Below are 23,010 nucleotides of genomic sequence, written 5' to 3'. Positions count from 1 at the left end.
AAAGTCCTTAGTTTCTTCTTATTTCTCTTCCGAGTCGTCTTGGCAATCTGAGTCTCGACCCCTGTTTGAGTACTCGTCTCTTTTTTTTTTTTCTTGGATCTTTGTTCTGGGATCCGCATTTTCATGTTCTCGCACTCGAAATGGTTTCACGTGTCGTGCCGACACCCACGTCTCGATCTGTGGAGATACAAGCGAAAGCCTTGCCCCCCCACTAGGTGGCGCTGTCACCGGCCTCCCCAGCTCGGATGACAGCCTGAGCTCTACCGCCCCTGTCCTGTCGATTGCCGTGTTCGTGATCTCATTTGAGACCGTGTCTGCTTGGCTTTTAATTCAGCTGAAAATGGAGCTTGAACACCAGAACGTCTCCCTTGAAGGGAAGGGACTGGGACTCCGAGGGTTATACCAGAGGCATCAAGTCTGAGGAGGGTGTGGAGCCGCTGGGACATAGGATCCCGAGCACGGCCCCTCCTCGCCCGAGACGTCACTCTCTCCCCCTCGTTCCACCTCCGAATCTCCTCCCCTCGGTCTGTCCCGACTCTGTCTCCTCTCCCTCTGACGTTGTGTCCCTGGCTCCTCCCGCCGGTGTGTACAGCCCGCCCCCCGCCGGCACCCGGACCCGCCCCGCAATTCGACCCGACTTCGCTCCCGGGTTTTTGCGAGTTTTGCCCGCCGCGCGCGTCTCCGCTACTCTGCCGGCCGGCCGGAGCGGCCGCCACCCCCCGGCGCCGCGCTGACAAAAGCCGCGTCTGCACTCATGTCTCCCTTTATCTCTTCATCCGCGCTCCCCGCCGGCTCCGCTGCTGCCGCGCCGTGCCCCCCGCGAGGAAGCGCCTCCCCCCCCGATCCCTTCTCTTCCCCCTGCACCCCCCCCTCCGATCCTGACTCCCTTGTATTCTCCGGAGTTTTAGGACGCTTTAGGAGCTTCTTGGGGTTTCTGGGTTTTGGGACCGGGGGCTTTAATATTATTTCCTGCTCTCTTTTCTCGAGAGCCCTTTCCCCTGGCTTCTTGAGGCCAGAACTAATTAAAATTTTTTCTTTTTTTTTTTTTTTTTCTCCTGGAGCTTTGCTCCCCACCCTCCTTCTGAGGGTGCCGGCAACTTTTCGTTGCTCTCCCAGTCTTTTCGACTGCGCCGAGATGATGCCTTTCTGGCATCAATCTTGCCGACGAGAGCAGCTTTAACGCTGTCTCGTCCTTCTTTGTTGCTAAAAAATATAAGTGCCTATTAATTTCCTGCCGAAACCCCACTTCGAATAGCAGGCATGTTTCGGCCAGTGGGTAATTAAGCCTTGCCCACAACAACAGCTGTTTTAATTCTTTCTTTTGAGATCCTTTCTGTATATGTTTGAGCCACGCCTTGTAAGGCGGACAAAATTTCCCGTTGTTTTTTGGGAGAGTGTGCAATTATGTTCTTATTTTTTGACCTTCTCACCGAATCTGTCGTCAGAGCTGTCCGAAGGCTCCCGTCTCTGTCCAGCAGGTCACAGGAGAAGGAATCCAGAGGCGCCTTCTGGTTCCGATCCGGGCTGCTCTGCGAACTGCCTTCGGCAGAAGCTGAGAGATGGAATTCTCAGTGACTGCTGGTTTTTTTTTTTGCAGACTCTTCTGGCTGTTTTTTTTTTTCTTTTCTTCTTTCTTCTTTTCCTTTTTTTTTTTTTTTTTCTCAAGCTTCTCTCCTCAGGAACTGCTCTCTCGGCTCTTCAGCTCTTCAGCTCTTCAGGGCTGATCCCCCCCCGAAAGGGTTGGTGGGGGGTGCCCACGCAGCGAACGCCACTTGTAAATTTCCTGGCGTTCTTCTTGCTGATTTATGTCCAGGGACGCCACTTGTAAATTTCCTGGCGTTCTTCTTGCTGATTTATGTCCAGAGCTATTTCAGGGACGCCGCTTGTAAGGTTTTTCGGCGTTTTTTTGCTGTTTAGGTGGCCTGGAAAGGCCCAGGGATGGCCTTGGAGAGCCGACGCTTCAAAGAACGAGGAGAGACTTCTGATCTTGTCTCGGTCTCGGTGTTTATTAATTGTTTATCTAAAAGATTTTCTTTCAGCCCGACAGAGGTCTGCACAGCAAGTCAGCCATGGGCACACTCCCCAAGCCCCCGGGCGGTCACTTATCTTTATACCCTAAGTTACGTGTACAATATTTATCATTTTTCTCCAATACTTTCTACTCTTATTAACCTGTGCACTTCTAGTAATGACCAATCCCAAAGTGCCACCACCACCACAGAAGATGGAGGCCAAGAAGAAGAAGAAGAAGGACAGGACACGCCCCAATTCCTCCATCTTACTTCTCTAGACCCCCCTGTACCAAAATCCTAAACCCTGTGTTTCACACTTTAACTAACTTATCCCTTCACCATACACCCAGTGAATTCCTCCTATCCTCATACAGGTCTCATCTCCTGTGTAGGATCAAAATCCTGCCACCAGACACTTCTGGCAACATTCCAGGATTCCCGAGCCCCCCAAGGGTGGTCTCGGCCTCTCTGCACCTCCATCCTGAGGTGCTGAGATCCCACAGTTTCCCTCCCTGAGAGGCATTTTTCACAATAGAAGATTTCGATTTACATCATATTTGGAGTACCACTGATTTGCACTGGTTTCCCCTTTTTTCTGTATCTTGGGCAAAAGCCTGTGTGCTTTTTCACTTCACTCTGATTTTGGACAGGTTTTTTACATGTCCATCTTTTGCATCTGAAGCCTGATCATCTGGTAAATGCTGCTTCCGTCACTTCTGTGGGACCGGGCTGTTGAGGAGTTCGGCGTGCCTCACACAACATGCGCTGCACCCCCGAAAAATCTCCCGCTTGAGATTTTGATGGAGGCTGAAATTGTGTGCCCGCTGCCGCGGGACCGGAGCAGGGCCGGTACTCGGGCACCCTCTGCACCCAGACCGCGCCCGGTCTCTGCCGGTGCCCTCACGGGAGTGCGGATGCACCGGCCCCGACCGCACCTCCCCGGCGCTTCTCTCGGCGCAGGCGCGGTCTGGGGAACGCCCCCTGTGCCCGTGACCGACACCGGCGCTGTCCCGGTCCCGTTCTGGCTCCGGTCCCCGCTCGGCCGTGTCCCTGCCGCGTCTGCGCACTGGAGAAACACCCGCCCCGCTGCGGCTGCCGGGTTTGTGCGTCATCACCGAGCGCCTGCCGCGCTCCGCGACGGTGGCAGGGACGCTGCAGCCGTCCCGTCCCGTCCGCCTCAGTCCCGCCCGGCGCGGCTGCCGCGGCCCGTGCGCGTTCCCCACGTGCCGCCGCCCGCCGCCATCGCAGTCGCGCGGGTTGTGCCCTTCGCGCGCGGCTTTGGCCCCCCCTGCGTGAAACCGCCGCTGGCGCCATCGCGCATGCGCCTGCCGCCGCCAGCCCTGCGCTTCCCGCGCTCCGCCCGGCCCGGCCTCGCTCGGCGCTGTCCCCGCAGCCGCCGGCCGTGCCCTGCACGCTGCCGACCGCCCGCTGCTGCGATCGCGGGCACCACCGTGCGCGCTATCGCCTCCGCCGCTGCTGTGCCTGCGACTGCCCCGCTGCCCCCGTGGGCCTCCGCCGGCCTCCGCAGCCCCCACGGCCGCCACTGCGGCCTCCCCGGGCTGCTCCCGGCCGGCGCCGCCGTGGCACGGGTTCGCCAGTCGCCGAGAAGCGGCTTTGCCCTGGGGTCCCCGACCCCCTCCGCCCTCCTCCCCCTGAGAGTTCTGGGGTTTCTGGGGGCCCATGGGACCCTGGGCACTCTGGAGATGATGCCAATTCCTCCCACACCTGTTTGCTAGGGATTACCTTTGCCCCTCCCTGGTCGGTAAGGGCAATTGCCGCCTGCTGATGGCAGGATGATTTCCCTTCCCCCATCCTCGAGAGAATACTGCTGCCTGCTGATAGCTGGCAGCCCCCGCGGAATTCCACGAAATTGCCTCTAACATTACCCTTGCTGGGGATAAAAGCTTCAAGGCCGTTTTATCTTTTTTCAGAGATTTTCACAGGGTGTGTGGCTGCCACGCCCTGTAGAGCTGACAAGATGCTGGGTTGTTCCTGGGAGCATGTTCCCCCCATGTTCTCAATTTTGACCTTTCTTACAAAGGCTGAATCCTCTGCAAGGTTAGTCCGGAGTTTGCCCTGGTCACTGTCCAGCAGCTCGCAGGTGAGGGTTTCCAGGGGCGCTTCTGGTCCTCCTCTTTCCGGGTCAAGCTTGAAACGGATCCTCTCAGCAGAGGTTGAGATGTTCTTTCTGGATTTTTCCCTTGAGAGTGCCAGTTTTCTTTCCTTCTCAGGCTGGGTTTCAGCGGCTGATGGCTGTGGCGTGGCTGCTTGCCAACTGCCCACCTGGGTGCCCTCTTGGAGCACCCACCAGGGACGCCAATGTCTCAGTGTCTTGCTCAGAGTGACCCCAAGAAAAGTTCAAAGTCTCTTTTCCCAGCCCGGCGCTTGAAGAAGGAGTCAGGGCTCTTCATTTCTCAGTCTCAAGGTTTTTTTTTATCTTATCTATAAAAAATTTTCTCCTGCCCTGCCAAGGTCAGCTCAGTAGGACAGGTCCAGGCACTCTGCCTGCCCCAAGGGTGGTGTTATGTCTTTATACTACAAACTACGTATACAATGTTTACAATTACTTTCCAATACCTATCACCTATGTTAGACAGTGAGCTTCTACTCTAAACCAATCGGTAAATGCCAACATCACAGCAGAAGATGGAGGCCAAGAAGAAGAAGGAGAAAGGCTGGACACACCCAGTCCCCTCCATCTTGCCTCCTGAACCCCCACACCAAAAACTCCAAAATCTACTTTTCCACCCCATGATAACTTTACTATTATTCTACCTAAACTGTTGTGGCTTACAGACCTTATATGAAGATCAGATATGCTGATCTTCATATAAGGTCCGTAATTTGCTCCATGGGTCATAATCAAAACCGCAGGGGCATTTTGGGCTCTGTGCCGGGGCTTCTGAGCTCCCTGGCAGGGGTCCTGGCCATCCTGGACTGCCAGAGAGATGTTCTGGGTTCCCACAGGTCTCTTCTTAGGTCTTCTGCAGGTTGGTTTTTTGTTTCCTCTCCTTCTGCTTGTGCTGGGAAAAACCCCCTGCTGGGACATCTCTGCACCCTGGCATCCTGGGCATCTGCATAGGGATGGGCAATGTAACAAAGGACTGGCTGGAGGCCTTTGGAAATGGGAATTTATGAACAGGTGGGATTGCTCAATCTGACTGCACCAGGCCCTCACCCCTGGATCTCCTTCCTGCTTGGCAGGGTACAGTTTCCAGGTAGTGTGGGCAAGGACTGGCACTCACCTGCACAGAAAGGCTTCTGGCTTTTGTCCCTGTAGCTAAGCCCAGGGCGAGATTCCTCCTTTAGTGCTGAAAGAAAGGAAAGGAAATCCCAGAAGGGATGTGCTGTGTCTTTGAAACTGTTACCAACTGTGAGTAACACCCCTGCTAGAGTAGAACATGTCCCAGCCCAAAGGCCAGGCCTTCTGCTGGGCTCTGGAAGGGGTTCTGCAGGCAACGTGCTCTGGGGAGAGATCTCCACTGACCTCACTTCTCCCAGGGATAACATATCCCATCCCATCCCAAGGGTTCCCAGGATGGCCACAGACACAAGCAATGAGATCCAGCACACTTACTTAGCTCTTTGAATAGCGCTTCTACACCTTTCTGAGCCAGACAGCCAGCAGCCACAGACACTGGACATCAGGTGCACATGAAAATAAAATCAAAGACAGGACATTTAACAAGGACCTTTCCCCAGGGAACTCCAGGACTGCACTGAGCAGGTTCTGGGGCAGAACACATCCCACAGCTGGCCCAGGAGCCCCACAGCAGTGCTGGTTGGTTCCTGACCCTCAGGCCCACTGAGGCTCTCCTGGGCCAGGGAGCTGCCTCAGCTGGCATAGCACTCAGGCACCACACAGGTGCCCCAGTCCCACCAGAGCACAGCCACCCACGAGAGGGTGAGACTCTTCTGCCTCACACTCTGAGAGTGGAGAGGAACCTCCCAGGCCCCTTCACTGTCCCTTGGCACATTCAGAGCCTGACCCTCAAAGCCCTGCTCAGCAACACCCCCTGCTAGAGTAGGATGTGTCTCTGGTCAAAGGAGGTCACCCCTCTGACCAAACTGATCCCAGCCCAAAGGCCAGGCCTTCTGCTGGGCTCTGGAAGGGGTTCTGCAGGCAACGTGCTCCGGGGAGAGACCTCCACTGGCCTCACTTCTCTCAGGGATAACACATCCCATCCCATCCCAAGGGTTCCCAGGAAGGCCACAGACACAACCAATGAGATCCAGCACACTTACAGGTTTTGCAGAGTATCTTTTCTGCACCTTTCAGAGGAAGATCATCATCATCATCCTTAGATACTGGACATCAGGTACACAGGAAAATAAAATGAAAAAGAAAACCAGGATATTTAACAATGATCTTTCCCCAAGGAACTCCAGGACTGCACTGAGCAGGTTCTGGGGCAGAACACATCCCACAGCTGGCCCAGGAGCCCCACAGCAGTGCTGGTTGGTTCCTGACCCTCAGGCCCACTGAGGCTCTCCTGGGCCAGGGAGCTGCCTCAGCTGGCACAGCACTCGGGCACCACACAGGTGCCCCAGTCCCACCAGAGCACAGCCACCCACGAGAGGGTGAGACTCTTCTGCCTCACACTCTGAGAGTGGAGAGGAACCTCCCAGGTCCCTTCTCTGTCCCTTGGCACATTCATTTCAGCCTGACCCTCAAAGCCCTGCTCAGCAACACCCCCTGCTAGAGTAGGAGGTGTCTGTCACCCTGGTTTTTTAAGATTTTTTAAGCCTTCTGACGTTGACATTCTTGTACCGAGCTTTCTCACACACTTGCTGTAAATAACTCATTGTTTTGCATTCCTTTATAGAAAAGAGAAGGTTGAGAGACTGTTGGTTTGTCCAGTGTCATTGGAGAGGTGGCACTGTCACCCTCCAATCCACTGTCACTCTTGGAAAACTATAAATGCTGGAGTCAGAAAATAAACTTCCCTTTTTCTTCACCTTGAGAACAGTGGTGTGCGCCTGTGTTCTTTCGTGTCCTACACCAACATGTGTCTCTGGTCAAAGGAGGTCATCCCTCTGATGAAACTGATCTCACCCCAAAGGCCAGGCCTTCTGCTGTGCTCCAGAAGGGCTTCTGCAGGTAATGTGCTCTGGGGAGAGATCTCTATTGGCCTTACTTTTCCCAGGGATAATATATCCCATTCCATCCCATCCCATCCCATCCCAAGGGTTCCCAGGATGGCCACAGACACAAGCAATGAGATCCAGCACACTTACTCAGTTCTTCGAATATCATTTCTACACCTTTCTGAGCCAGACCGCCAGCAGCCACAGACACTGGACATCAGGTGCACATGAAAATAAAATCAAAGACAGGACATTTAACAAGGACCTTTCCCCAGGGAACTCTAGGACTGCACTGAGCAGGTTCTGGGGCAGAACACATCCCACAGCTGGCCCAGGAGCCCCACAGCAGTGCTGGTTGGTTCCTGACCCTCAGGCCCACTGAGGCTCTCCTGGGCCAGGGAGCTGCCTCAGCTGGCACAGCACTCAGGCACCACACAGGTGCCCCAGTCCCACCAGAGCACAGCCACCCACGAGAGGGTGAGACTCTTCTGCCTCACACTCTGAGAGTGGAGAGGAACCTCCCAGGCCCCTTCACTGTCCCTTGGCACATTCAGAGCCTGACCCTCAAAGCCCTGCTCAGCAACACCCCCTGCTAGAGTAGGATGTGTCTATGGTCAAAGGAGGTCACCCCTCTGACCAAACTGATCCCAGCCCAAAGGCCAGGCCTTCTGCTGGGCTCTGGAAGGGGTTCTGCAGGCAACGTGCTCCGGGGAGAGACCTCCACTGGCCTCACTTCTCTCAGGGATAACACATCCCATCCCATCCCATCCCATCCCATCCCAAGGGTTCCCAGGATGGCCACAGACACAAGCAATGGGATCCAGCACACTTACAGGTATTGCAGAGTATCTTTTCTGCACCTTTCAGAGGAAGATCATCATCATCATCAGATGCTGGACATCAGGTACACATGAAAATAAAATGAAAATGAAAACAGGACATTTAAGGAGGACCTTTCCCCAAGGAATTCCAGGACTGCACCGGGCAGGTTCTGGGGCAGAAAACATCCCACAGCTGGCCCAGGAGCCTTCAGGATGGCCACAGACACAAGCAATGGGATCCAGCACACTTACTGATTGCGTCAAATAGCGCTTCCACACCTTTCTGAGCCAGACAGCCAGCAGCCAGACACTGGACATCAGGTGCACATGAAAATAAAATCAAAGACAGGATATTTAACAAGGACCTTTCCCTAGGGAACTCCAGGACTGCACTGAGCAGGTTCTGGGGCAGAACACATCCCACAGCTGGCCCAGGAGCCCCACAGCAGTGCTGGTTGGTTCCTGACCCTCAGGCCCACTGAGGCTCTCCTGGGCCAGGGAGCTGCCTCAGCTGGCACAGCACTCAGGCACCACACAGGTGCCCCAGTCCCACCAGAGCACAGCCACCCACGAGAGGGTGAGACTCTTCTGCCTCACACTCTGAGAGTGGAGAGGAACCTCCCAGGCCCCTTCACTGTCCCTTGGCACATTCAGAGCCTGACCCTCAAAGCCCTGCTCAGCAACACCCCCTGCTAGAGTAGGATGTGTCTCTGGTCGAAGGAGGTCACCCCTCTGACCAAACTGATCCCAGCCCAAAGGCCAGGCCTTCTGCTGGGCTCTGGAAGGGGTTCTGCAGGCAACGTGCTCCGGGGAGAGACCTCCACTGGCCTCACCTCTCTCAGGGATAACACATCCCATCCCATCCCATCCCAAGGATGGGCACAGGCAATGAGCAATGGGATCCATGAGTCCACACTTACTTATGGACTCAAATTGGCCTCCTTGGTCATGCTCCCATGAACTCCCCTTTTTTGTGGCCATTAGGTTCACCTGAAAAGAAAAAAAAAATTAAAAAGAGGAAGCTTCACTCTGATATTTCCCCTTAGGTTTTAAAAAGATGCATTTAAGAGCTTTTTTGTGACACATATATTCCTCACACTACTCAAACGGCTGATCTACTGAGGGTTTTTTAATTTACTGATTTTCCCTTCCATCACTGTCCAAACAGAATACAGCTCTTTCCAAGATATTCAGTCCTTGCTTCTGGTCTCCCGTATCATTTTCTCTAGGTTCACTCTGCAATGCAAGGGAAAAGAGGGGCAAAATCTCTGTGGTGAGCAAAATCTCAGCACTAGAGAAGATAAGGCAGTTGATAAGATGTTCTGTTGCACTCCCAGCTGGTCCCTAACCCATCTTGTCTGCCCTGGAGCTCTGAGAACTCTCACAGACACACACTTTATCTTCCTTGGTAAAAATTAAGACCTTCTGCTTTTGCAGAGTGCAGAACCTGGTGTTCAACCCCAGTCATATTTTCCACAGAGGTAAGGGACCATTTTCCATTCCTTCAGACTCAAATCCTGGAGGTTATCCTGACCAGCTATGAAGAAATCTATGGTGAAAGGACAAGTGACCTTGGCTGGTGTCGATGCAGGAGGTGTCCCGACCAGAGAGTAATTACCACTGATTCCATGATGCAGAAGGCATGAAAGACACTTTATTATTCGTGTATAGTATTAAGAAATATACAGTTCCTATAGGAACAGTAGTGGACCTAAGACCTGATTGGTCTTAAGGTGAAAACCTCTCACACTATTTATGCACTATGAATAGTACACTCTAGCAAACCATTTTTATAAACAATGGTTATAGAAAGAGCGGTAATAATAGTTTGATTTTTTTTTTTCTAGGATTGTTAGGTTCAGTTTGTGAGAAATTGTCTCTGTTCATTCTCTGACTGAACTGAGAATATTTGCAGGCTGGCTGCCAAATGCCCATGAAACTTCTCTCACTCCTCCTCCTCAACTGGATAGGAGAAAAAAATACAACTGAAGAGCTCACATAAAGCCTGGGATATCCCTCTCCAGCTGCCACCATGGGCAAACCAGACTCGACTTGCGGTCGATTGCTTTGCTTTCTCAGCAATTCCCAATACAGCAGCAAGCCGGGTAACAAAGACAAATCTGCAACCACCTTGCTCCCACTCTCCCCTCTCCTGGCTGTGAACACACCTGGTGCAGGTGGCTGGGGCAGCTGCAGTGCCTGATGCAAGCTGAGCTCCAGGTGGGAGCCCCAGACAAGAGCTCATGAACGGCCAACAGAGCCCAACAAAGGGCACCAAGAGTGGTGGCACCGCTGGGGAAGGGGCACCGAGAGACCCAGCAGGAGCTGAGGGCCCGGGAGGAAGAGCCAGACTCGAGCCTTGGGCATGCAGACTGAGGGGATAAAACTGAGGGGCTTGGAGAAACATCTCAGGCTGTTGGAGGAACAGCTCAGGCTATTCCTGTGTCACTGCACTGGGATTAAATGGCTTTATGGAATCAGACAGCTGAGGCTGCTCTGGGAAACCTGGGCTGGAACCAGGGAGGACACAGGGGCTGGGTGTGGGGAGTCCAGCAGGGCCCACTGGGGCCCTGCAGCCACAGCTGTGAAGGGGCTTCTCCCAACACTGAACACCTCCGGTGGCTGGAGTGTGATGGCCAGAGAGCCTTGGGAAGGGTCAGACTGGGAAGTTTCCTAAATATCCTCTTCTGCACAGCTGGCTGCAGAAAGCAGGGCCCTGCTGACCCTTCCAACAAAGCCACCTGTCCCTCCTGAGCACATCCATCAGAGCAGCAGGGATGAGGTGAAGGCAGAAACAGGGGCTGCTCAGGAGTGAGGAAAGGTCTGCTCAGGGCACAGCTCGCTGCTGTGCTCTGCTCTCCCTCTTTCTTGCACTCCACTTCCCTGTGCTGTCTGTTCCTTGGGACTTTCTGTTTTCTTTGGCCACGTTCCAGAGAAGGAGGAGGACTTGGACTGAATTAAGGAACCCCTTGCCAAAAGCTGCTGCATGTCAAGAAAGCTTTCCTGGTGCTCAAGGGGAGAATAGACCCAGGTGAGGAAAAGAGGGGAGGACTAGAAATAGAGAAATGCCAGCAGGGACCCAAGAGAAGTCACAGTCCCAGGGCCCATGGCTGTCCCACGGGTCTAACTGAAGGCATCAGACAGGAAATGCCAGGGGTGATTTCCCAGGAATGAACCCTGCTCCATTTCCTCCCACTACATTTTGCTGTTTTGCTCTGGTCTGAAAGGAGGGAAAGCATATAAATGGCAAAAAATGCTCAGAGTTTGAGGGGTTTTCTCCTGAAAGCAGAGCAATAGCGAGATGGCTTCTCAAACAGTAACAATGAATACTGTGCACTAGGAGCTGTCCTGGATGTGCCTCTGCCATTGATCACTGATGAGCACAGACATTAGCTCAGATCACCGCTCATGGAAAGATGGTTGTGCTTCCAGGGATGGGTCACCCCACTTCTCACAGTCAGACACACATTGTCCTCTCTGTCTCTCATATTTGGAAGGAGCCCTGACAACTGCTTTAGACAGGAGAATTATTTTGTGCAGGGCCAGATCTGTACTCTTGAGCCAAAGCTGAAGCTTTCAGGGGGAAAAAGAAAAGGAAGGGGGAAAGACAGGAGAAGGGAGGAGAAGAAAAAAAGAAAAGGGGGTGGGGGAGGCAGGGGTAAGAGAAGACAGAAAAAATATGGAAAAAAAAAAGAAATAAAAGAAACAAAAAAAGAAGAAACTCTCTCTGCCACATTGTCAGTGATGGCTTTGTTGCCCAGAGACCAAAAGAGTCTGGTCTGCCAACAGATGTCCAATAAATTAGACATTTTGAATTATGCATTGAGTGCAATAAAACATTATTATCAGCATGTGAGTTAAATGCAGGAGGATTGTATGAGTGGTGGTGAAATCTCATTATGCTTTTTCTGGGGTGCTAAGGTGAGCTAATAATATTAAATATAAAAATTAAAATAAGTTCTAGTCGCTCCATGAAATAATTATTCATTCTATATTCAGACTAAAAATTTTTCCGATCAGCCAAGATCAAAGAAACAAACAATTATCCATAGCGTATTCATGGCAACCAGGCTGTGCCTAATCAATATGCTACTTACTTTTAACTTTTTTCCCATTTAATGTGTAGCAAGAGTCATGGTAACAATTTTTGCTATCAGACAAAAAACCCATGAAATAAATAAGTAAGGCCTGAATTGACCATTTTTTCTCTATGTAGGAATGAATTAGGAACTGGGTTAGTGTCTGTAGACTGTGGGCAGGAAGGGACAATCGACTTTGAATAGGAATTCTATGAAATATTAACTTTGTGGTCTCCCCTCCAACCCTTCCTGACTGGTCCCCCACTCTCTGCAGCACAGCTGGGCCTTGATGAGGCAAAGACACTGAAAGCCCTGGGGGCTCTGGAGGGCAGCAGGGCTCCTTCAGGCCTCAGCAAAGCCCAGTGAAGGCCCCAGGATGGTCCAGGGAGCTTTTCCCACTCAATCCCCTGTGGCAGAACTGGACTCAGCACGTGAGGGCCCTCAGCAGTGTCCAGCCTAGGGACGGTCACTGCCCGGGAAGCCTTGAGAGGAGGGGGTGGCACTGCTGTGCATGGCCAACAGTGATTGCACTGGCCTTGCCCAGAGGGGCGGCTGCAGCTTGCTGATTGCTCTGCTGCAGACAGCTCTGTTTGGGCAGGGTCACGCTTCTGTTGTTGCAGACACCGATATTCTTTAGGGAATTCCACCAGGACTGAAGGACAGCTGGAGGAGGATTGCCACCCCAGTGACCACCAGGGCAGTGGTTCCTGAGTGCCTCAGCCCCCTGTGGCTGGGCAGGTGTGGTGTCAACGTGCTGGGGAGAGAGGTCAGCTCTTCCCCTGGCTGGGCTCCTGCTCACACAGCCGCGGGTGCTGCTGCTTTGTTTGGCTGCTGGCCCGTGTGCTCCCTCTCCCAAGCGCTGCCTTTTAACCCTGGTGCTCGCTCAGTTCAGCTGAGAGCCTCAGGAGAGGAGTGCTTTACTCCTGCCTCCTGGAGAGACCATTCCTGCCCTCAGAAGAGGCTGGCCTGGAAAGCTCAGCATATTTCCTGATAGGCATTTATGGGAAATCAGTGTCAAACGGAGAAAGGAGGTGCTGGGGGGGAGGGAGGAGCCCGTGGGGGTGGGAACCCTCTGCAGCTGCTGGTTCAGCCCATCAAAGCCTTCTCCTCTGGAGCCCGAGCTGTGTGCTCTGGTGCCGGCCTCAGTCCCTGCCCCTCGGTGCCTGGACCCCGCTATTTCCCGGCTGTGACAGCCCAGGCTGGCACTGAGGAGCTCATCCCTGGCCCGCCCTTCCCTGTGGGGCAGGAGCAGCTCCCCGTGAGCATCCCCCATTCACCCGCCAGGCAGCTCTGCTGAGCCATCGCTCCCGGATCCCCGCGCTGCTGGAGCCCTTTGCTTTGCCTGGCCATGGATGCCAGGGCAGCTGCCATTCCCATGGGAACCTGCTCACTGGCCTGAGACCGCTCCAGGCTGCCCCCAGAGCTCTTCTGCCCACTCTCCCTGATGATCAGGGGGTTTCTGAGCTGCCAAGGCAGCGTCCCCCCTTTCTGACCCCTCCCCTGCTCACTCACACAATTCAGCCTTTGCCCATCCTGTTGAGGATCTCCAGGTGTCCCAGCTGCTCTTCACACCTCCCATCCTCATCCTCTCTGACCCTCCTCTGGCAGAGCCTCTCCCACTGCATTCCACCAGCACTCAGGCACAGCCTTCCAAACCATCCAGGGATGGGTTTGGCTCTGAACAAAAATGATGTAGGCAGCTTCTGAGAGCAAAACAAGCAATTTTGGGTTCTCAGGGGTTCAGAAACTCCCACTCAGGAGCATTTGGACTAGGAAACTGCAAGTTTGGGAGCTCTGGGCTCCCAAAAACTGATTTAGAAAGATTTTGGGCTCTGAACAAGCCTCAACTTTAGGCAGCATTGGGGTTGAGAAACACCAATTTAGGGAGCATTTGGCTCAAAACCACTGATTGGGGGAACTTTTGGCCCCAGAAAGTCCCCTCTAGGCAGCTTTTCAGCTCATAATTCCAATTTAGGGAGCTCTTGGGCTCAGAAGCACATGTTTAAGGAACTGCAGTACTCAAAAAGGGATCTCAGGAAGCTTTGTGGGTCAGGAAATCACAGAATCACAGAATCACAGAATTTTCAAGACTGGAAGAGACCTATAAGATCATCTAGTCCAGCCGATGTTCTAACTGTTCAGCTAGATCATGGCAGCAAGTGCCACATCCAGTCTTTTTTTAAATTCTTCAAGGGATGATGCCTCTACCACTTCACTGGGTAAATGATTCCAGTTTCTGACCACTCTTTCTGTGAAGTATTTCCTTCTTACTTCTAACTTACATCTAGCTTGACGCAACTTGAGACTGTGTCCTCTTGTTCTATCCGTTGTCGCCCGGAGAAAGAGGCCGACCCCCAGCTCACTACAGCCACCCTTCAGGAAGTTGTAGAGAGTGATGAGGTCACCCCTTAGTCTCCTTTTCTCCAGGCTGAACAACCCCAGCTCCCTCAGTCGCTCTTCATATGGCTTGTGCTCCAAGCCCCTTATTAGTTTCGTTGCTCTCCTCTGGACACGCTCAAGTAACTCAACGTCCCTCTTAAAGTGAGGGGCCCAGAACTGGATACAGTACTCCAAGTGAGGCCTCACCAGTGCCGAGTACAGGGGAAGAATGACCTCTCTGTTCCTGCTGGCCATACCATTTCTGATACTGGCCAGGATGGCATTGGCCCTCTTGGCTACCTGGGCACATTGCTGGCTCATATTCAATCGACTGTCAACCAGCACCCCCAGGTCCCTTTCCACCTGGGCACTATCCAGCCACTCCATCCCCAGCTTGTATTGGTACAGGGGATTATTATGGCCGAAGTGCAATACTCGGCACTTGGACTTATTGAAGTTCATCCCATTTGATTCTGTCCATTTGTCCAGACGTTCCAAGTCTCTCTGGAGAGCCCTACACCCCTGCAACTTGGGGAGCTTCAGGGCTCAGGAACACCAATTTAATGAGCTTTGGGGCTCAGAAAAATCAGTGTCCAGAGACATGGGGCACAAAAGCAGCAATTTAGGATAATTTGGGGCTCAGCAATACCATTTCAAGGCGCTTCTGGCCTCAAAATTGGGCATTTGGGGAACTTCACAGCTGAGAATACTGAAGTTTCAGAAGCATTGAGGCTCAGAAACAGCTGCCTGGGGACTTTTTTGGACCTGAAACAGCATTTGGGCTCAGAAATACGGATTTAGGGAACACTAGAGAACTTAAAGACCAATTTAGGGACACACAGGCCTATGAAACCCTGATTTGGGGAGTTCAAGGCTGAGAAAAAGTCATGTTGGTAGCTTTGGGAATCAGGAAGAGTGATTTGGGGATATTTTCAGAGCAAAAAATAACAATTTAGAGAGCTTTTGGGCTCCAAAAACCCAATTTAAGCTGATTTTGGGCTCTGTAGTCCCTATTTAGGGAGCTTTGGAGCTCCAAAACAGCGATTTACGGAACTTTTGGGCTGAGAAACATCAATTTCGGGAGCAGAAGGAGCAAGCCCCGAGGAAACACGGGAGCAAGGGGCAGGCACTTACCTGGGGCAGGTCTGGGAAGGAGCCGCTCTGCGCTGGGGCGCGAGCACTGCTTAAAAACCGGGATAGATACAGCTCGCTAGCTCACTGTGCCCGACCCGTTCCCGCCCCAGTAAAACCTTTCTCGGCTTTATGCTGATTTCCCTGGAAACTGAAAGTGGAAATGCTCGATCAGGGAGCGGCTCCTTGGCTGGGGGAGGGAAATGGGCGCAGCCAGCGGCCCCTCCCGGCTCCTGGAGCCTCCCAGGGCACCGGGAATGGCCCGGGAGGGCACCAGGAGGGCACCGCGAGCGCTGGGATGAACCCCGAGGGCTGAAGGCACACCGGGCACAGGGCTTGAGTTAGGGGCGTCAGGGCCCTGGAACACTAATATTGGGAACTTCGTGGCTTAGAAACCCCTGTGCCAGCAGCTTCGGGGCCAGAACGGTGAGCGCAGGAGCTTTGGGGCCGAGAATGAGCAATTCTGGGGGCTTTGGGGCTCCAGAGCACTGATTTTGGGAGGGTTTTTTGGCTCGGAAAATAAAAAAAAAAAAGGGGAGCTCAGAGTCTCAAAGCAATTTAGGGATATTTTGAGCTCACAAACAGCTGTTTGGGGAGATTTTGGGCTCAGAAACAGCCATTTAAGGATATTTTGGTGTCTGAAATACCAATTTAGGGAGCTGAGAAACACTCTTTTAAGGAGGATTTGGGCTCATAAATATAAAACTAGAGTTTTTGATCGTCCAAAAACCTATTTGGGGAGGGCTGGAATACAAGTATGGGGAGGCCTGACAGACTGACTGTACCCCAAAGCCACCAGGGCAAGTGCTGTGTGCCTGTGGTGGTGAGAACAACGGCTGGATGACTGCAGACATACCACATATATTACCATATATATAACCATATCATATATTTAGTTTATAAACTAAAAACATTCCTGATGGCAGCCACATTCCTGGATTTAGAAAGGCTCCCAGAAGTGTAATTGTACCAAAAGGTTTGATTCCTATGCACAGGGTGATAGGGAGAAACATTTTAAAAGTTTTAGACCGATTCCTTCCCATGTGTTTAAAATTAACACAAAAATCTAATTTCACAGAACCCAGGAACTCATCAGAACAGTGAGTGGTGGGTGATGGGACAATAACATCCTGCTACAACTGATGTTATTCTTGCATCAAGAAGAAAATGAAATTTAGTCATGTATACTGAAATGTTTCTCATTTTGAGAAATCACCTTGGATAGCAAAAGGATTGTGGTATTAATATAGCACCTTCAGATCCTTTCGTTTAGGCTTTGGATAAGGAAAATAAAGAGAAAAATATTAAATGTTGTTGTTATATGTGTAGCATGAGACACATCTGCTCTAAGCATTTAGAGTATCAAGAGAAAGGAGGTTTAAATGCAGTTGCAAAGCCCAGTGCACAGAGGACTAAGAAGGCCAGCTGCAGGCACAGATAAGAAAGCAATAAAGGTAAAAGAAAGTTCAGGAGGAAGGTAAAAGTTGTCTGGCTCTTATTTGCATAGCATAGTCCTTGATAATTGAATAAAACTACAAGAAATCCGGGAAACAGGTGCTTTTGATATGGGTAAACTAGTTGGCATTGCATGGGCAGTACATACAAATCAAAGGGAAACCAGCTAGAAGTGACTGAATAGAAAATAATACCAGGTGAAGAAAAAGGATGTAGGATTGACGGGGGTAGGATGGTCGGGACAGACGGAGACGAGAGATCTCTGCAGCCAGGTCGTGGAACTTGTGGTTTATTGCAAAGGGCCTGGGTGCAGGGCCCTGCTGGGATTTGGGGTTTATTGCAGAGGGCCTGGGTGCAGGGCCCTGCTGGGAGCTGCAGCCACAGCTGGAGCAGGCCCGAGAGAAGAGAGGGGTAGAGAGGATGAGAGGGTGAGAGAGTAAAAGCATAAGAGAGTGAAAGGGGTAAGAGCATCAAAGGCAAGAGCTAAGAGACAAGAGGTAAGAGCTAAGACAGCGAAGTTCCCATTACAATACAATAAATCTTCTTCTGTATTGAATATTCTATTTCTCACTAATGAATCTAGTACAAGATACAAAAATCCTATAGCATTTCCATACAGCCTGTAAGAATCACTACATTAACATACTGTGCTACATTTTAAACCCTAAAAACTCTCTTTGGACTCCTTCTGCCAAGCTGTAGGGTCTGCTCGGACCCTTGGACCTGCCTGCAAGCAGAGGGAATTGTTTCATCAAAAGCGGATTATCTTCAGTCAGCCACATCATTGTTTTCCTGTTGTTCAGTAACTAAGGGATCTCAAAGCTTGCTTTCATTTCAATCTCTCTTATAGTTTCTATATTCTCAAAATCTTTTGCCAGACAATCATATTTATAAGACTTTCATGTTTCATCTTCCCCAACAAAAGGAATCGTCAAAGGACTGCTGCCCCCAGGGAGGAAGGGGAGGGGCGTCTTGTGGCAGGGGAAGGGGTTCAGTTCCTCACTTCATTAGGAAGATGGGAACAAATCAGTGCACATATTGTAAAAAGGATGGACATTGGAAGCAGAAGTGTCCTCATCTAAAACCCAGGACTTCTCCAAAGCCCCTCATGGCAATAGCTTGGTATTTGTGAAGGGGACCAGCAGAGCCTGTGGTAACAACCACACTGGGAAAGGAAAAACTGGGAGTTTTGGTAACAGGAGCTGGTTATTTTGTATTAAATACCCTGCAAGGGAAGTTAAATGACGATTCCATCACAACTGTCAGTGTCATTGGGACTTGTGAAACATGCCCCTTTTTCAAGCCAGCTGTGCAATGCAAACTTCACAATGCCAGACTTTTATGTCCAAAAAGGAGACAAAAGGGTCCTGTAACTTTATTCGAGTAAAGGGAGAGGCCATGACACGTTTACCCTGAGGTCTCTCCAATTTTTTGAGGACACAACCTCCTTTTCAATACTGTTTTCCTGTCCACATCACCCTCTATCTTTCCCCACTGGCTGAGGTACTTGAGAGGTACAGACTTCCCAAATCACCTAATACATATCCCCTCCTAATATGCACCCCTCTTTTTTTCTGTACCTCTATTCTTCTTTTCTAAGCCCAGGGATTTAAGATGGCCTTGGATAAGCAGCAGTCTGTGTCAATTAGTAACATTTCTCTGAAATGTATGGTTCCTCCTGTTGCTTCTTTCACCTGCCAGTATCTATTTTTATCTACAGTGTGGAGAGTCAGGAATCTGCGTGTGGAAAAAATCGGGCTGTACAGTCAGTCAGGACATCCCCCATCCCCCCGCCGTCAGACCTTTTCTCTGTGCCCGGCCGCACCCAGCCGGACGTGAGCAGAAGGAAATGACACTGACTGCCCAAGCTATAAAAACCCTTGTGACCCCTCAATAAACGCCATTTGCTGTCCACCGCATTGGTGTCAGGAGCATGTGGACCAAGTGACCCTGGGCTTTGGGCCACCGTGCCGCACTAAGAACCAGGTCGCCACGCCTTGAGAAGGCAACATCTGGCTCCCCCAAGTATTCTCCAGACCCTCAAGTTCTCTCTGAATTCCCTCCCCAGATCCAAAACTGCCCCAAATGTGCCCCATAAATGTCTCCAGGGACATAGTGGCCCCTTTTACCCTATGTGAGAAAAATATAAAAAAAGATTACAAAATGTCTGCAAATATTACTAATTACTCTAAAAAGGAAGAAATTAATAGCCAATAGATCTTGATGAATTAATTAAGAGAATTGTGTTGCTCGGAACCAATGACCAATACCTTTTGGTTGCTAAAAATGTATAGTTATTTAAGAAAAGCATAAAAATAAGTTAATAAAACTCCAGAATAATATTTTTATAAATAAGAAAAATATAACTATAATTTAATTAATTATTAAATGTTTTTAATAGAGAAAAATTAATATTGTTTTTTAATTTTTTGGATGTCTGTCTCAGATGGGTGATGTCAGACATGGTGAGGCTGGGGGTGAGGAGCAGGTTGTCCAAACAGGCTCAGCCTGCAAGGGGCTCATTCTTCTCTGTGCCCAGACCTCCTAAGGAGACATTCAGCATCAGGATGACTTGGGGAATGCTTCTATCAGCTCTTCTCTGAAATGAAAAGAAAAAAATATTTCCTTGACTAAAACCAAAAATCATGAGGTGCATTTTGGAATCTTCCTCCTGAACTGACTCCAAACTGACTCAAATCAACACGCAAGGCCTGGAGACTCAAAGACAATGGAACAGAGCCAGAGAGCTCCTGAGAGCTTTCTGTATTTTAATCAGCCCCATGGTGGGTTTGGGTCTGAGTCCAGCACCTTCAGGCACTGAGAGAAGGCTGAAGGCGCTGCTCAAGGAATCAGAAGCCAAACTCCAAGACCCTTGGTGCATCACTGGGCCCCACTGAGGGCAGGGAGTGCCAAAGGCTGCCCAGGGCCTGGTGAGAGCAGATCCTTGAGGCCAGGATTGCAGGGAGCCCAAGGCTCTGAGCAGGGAACTGCAATGCTGAGCAAGGCCTGGGCTGGCTGGGGGAAGCAAGAAGGCCAAGCCCTGAGCCCAGCCTGGGACAGCAGGCCCTGACCCTCACGGGTGGCTCAGGGCTGTTTGTGGGGCACTGGGATGTGAGGGGCAGTAAGGACAAATGGCATCAACCTGCAGCCCCTGCCAGCCTCCCCAGGGAGGCCGAGGGAGAAGCAAAGTGCAGCCCCTGCCAGGAAAGTTCCTCCTGTGGGGCCTCCAGAGGTGCTGCCCAAGCCCAGGGCACAAAGGCCTGGGTGCCTGTGGCCCTGCCAGCCCTGCCCATCCCTTGGCTGTTGCCTTCAAGGCGTGGCGACCTGGTTCTAAGTCCGGCACAGTGGCCCAAAGCCCAGGGTCACTTGGTCCATATGCTCCTGACACCCACGTGCTGGACAGCAAATGCGTTTATTGAGGGGTCTCAGGAGTTTATAATGGCTTGGGCAGTCAGTGTCATTTCCTTCTGCTCAAGCCCGGCTGGGTGTGGCCAGGCACGGAGCAAGGGTCTGACTGCAGGGTGGGGGGTGTCCTATCTAACCGTACAGCCCAAATTCTTCAGCACGCTTGTCCCTGACTCTCCACATTTCCCCCCGCCATGATTAGTAAAAATCTTACAAAGCTATAAAATATAGAGGTTACAAAATTTCATGGGTTAGTAGAATTAGTGTAAAATTGCAAGTGTGTTAGTAACTGGCACACTTTAAAGTAATTGTCGGCGCTCGAGAAACAAAATGTTAGCCGTTTCTAAACGTCTTTTAACTAATAGCACCAGTTTGTTTAATATGCAAGGCCCGAAGATTAGGGTTAGTAAGATTATAGTGACTGGGCCTATTAGGGTAGAAATCAGGGTGGTGAGCCATGGGGACCGGTTGAACCACGACTCAAACCAGCCCTGTTGAGCTTCTCTATCCACTTTTCTTAGGTTTAGCCGATTTCTCAGTTTGGCCATGGAGTCTCTGACAACTCCGGTGTGGTCTGCATAAAAGCAGCATTCCTCTTTCAAGGTGGCACACAGGCCTCCTTGCTGCATGAACAAGAGGTCCAGTCCTCGCCTGTTTTGGAGGACAACCTCTGAGAGTGAGGAAAGGGATTTTTCTAGGGAAGAGATGGATTTCTCGATCCTCTGCAAGTCCTCGTCGACAGTCATCTGCAGTTGTGCCAGTCCCTGATGTTGTGTTGCAAGGGCCGAGATGCCTGTGGCAACGCCGGTAGCTCCTAAACCGAGGAGGATTGCGATGGTGACGCCTGTTATCACTTCTCGTTTATAGAGCCGATTGGGTTCCTCGAACAAGCGGTACACCTCTTCTTCCTGGCGATACAGGACTCTGGGGACAAGTAGAACTTGGACACAAAAGTCAGTAGAATGATCGAATTTTTCAAGGCGTACACATGGGCTTACTCCGGATCGTTGACAGACCCACATTCCTGATGCAGCTGGGATCACCCACTGGAACTTCCCTCCCTTAAGTCTGACAAATTCCCGGCAGATGTTGCCCATCTGCTTTGCCAAGGTTGCATTGCCAAAGCATTTGCCCTGGCCCATAACCTGACTTAGAGTAATGCCTCTCCAGGGGGTGTCCCATCTGCATTGGCATGGATTGTCTGACGTGAAATCTGGGGTTCCCTGTCGGCTGTAACAGTTTCTTTGATGGCCCCATCACCTGATGGCCGATGAGGGTAATATTTTGTGTCTGCCTGTCCTCCGCCTACTAACCCTAGAAACAAGATCACACAGAGATACCGTTACTGCTTTGATTTTGATGGTGCGAGCTTCTCAGGGGATGTCTGGTCGCTTGATGGCCTCTCTCTCTTTCCCGGTAGTGGGGCATATGGGTTGCAGGGGCGTCCAAAGATCCAGTCCTGCAAACAAAGTCTCACAATTCTCATGAGTTTCTCTTTGAAGGTCTGGTTTAATAGATTTGAGCGGACACCATTTAACGTCCCCGTCTTTTTTAACGGCCGCATATCCCCGCCCCGTGAGCACTAGTCTCCAACCCCCTAGTTCGTTTTTGATCACAACCTGTGGACCTTCCTCTAGTGCTCGAGTGGCCCAGTGTCTCTGGGCTGGACTGTTTGTTTCATCCCTCCCTAGGGAATTGATTTAACGCTAGCAGTGCGGTTGACAGTATGCGTGCCTGGTCACCCAGGGGAATGGCATTAGTGAAGCCTTCTGCCTTTGCTAATACTTCCAGCTTAGTTTTCAGAGTCTGGTTTGCTCTTTCGACGATGGCTTGTCCGGTGCTGTTGTATGGGATGCCATGCACCAAGGCGATGTTCCATTTCGAGGCGAATGCTTGGACCACCTTTGAAATGAAGTTTGAGCCGTTGTCTGCTTTGATTTGTTTTGGCACTCCAAGCCATGCCATGGCTGTTAGCCAATGTTGGATGGTTGCTGTGGAATCGGTCTTGAGATGCTGTGTGGCCACTATCATGCTGCTGTACGTATCTACAGTAACTGCGAGCCACGCTCAGGGTTTCAACAGCTGGCATTGTGTAAAGTCTGTCTGCCATATTTCTGAGGCTTTGAGGCCTCTGGGGTTGACGCCACTCGACCACAGTGGCGATTTCTGGCAGTGGGGGCATGTAGCGATGACGTGCTTTGCATCCGTGGTAGAAATCCCGCACCTTTTCGCAAGCGCTTTAGCTCCAATGTGAACGGATTCGTGCAACTGACGAGCTTCTTTCAGTGTCCATACACCCTTTGCGGCAGCATCAGCCTTGTCATTGCCTCTTTAGTAGAATCCTTTGATCGGGTCATGGCTGTTGACATGGATGACTGATATGGTGCCTTTCCGTGAATAGAGTGCTTCCTCCAGCATCGTTGCCACTGTAGACACTGACACACCTGGTCCGGACATGACTAGGCAGAGCTTGGCCACAAATATAGAGCCCGTTACAATGTTGAGGTGGTCATCTTGGAAGAGTCCACACGCCAAGACCACTGCTGCTGCCTCCAGTTGTTGCACTGACAGTGTGGGGTCACATGCTTTGACGCAATGCCATTGTTCTCCTGCCTGCCACACTGCTGTTGCGGTTGAAGT

The 23,010-nt window shown here is 51.3% G+C and overlaps 1 long non-coding RNA gene across 1 annotated transcript; it reads right to left on the bottom strand.

Annotated features, from left to right (window-relative positions):
* Nucleotides 1-3,929: 3,929 nt before the first annotated feature.
* Nucleotides 3,930-8,804, bottom strand: LOC132072284 (uncharacterized). Its single transcript, XR_009418302.1, has 7 exons — nt 8,174-8,804; nt 7,934-7,993; nt 7,251-7,310; nt 6,258-6,320; nt 5,590-5,649; nt 5,258-5,323; nt 3,930-5,086 (listed from the first exon to the last, which is right to left on the bottom strand). It is a non-coding gene; the product is annotated as an uncharacterized LOC132072284 (long non-coding RNA).
* Nucleotides 8,805-23,010: the final 14,206 nt, after the last annotated feature.

Source organism: Ammospiza nelsoni, chromosome 4, assembly GCF_027579445.1.
Source record: "Ammospiza nelsoni isolate bAmmNel1 chromosome 4, bAmmNel1.pri, whole genome shotgun sequence".
NCBI lineage: Eukaryota > Metazoa > Chordata > Aves > Passeriformes > Passerellidae > Ammospiza > Ammospiza nelsoni.
Note: the sequence above shows the minus strand (reverse complement) of the source record. Positions and strands in the feature narration are given on the sequence as shown.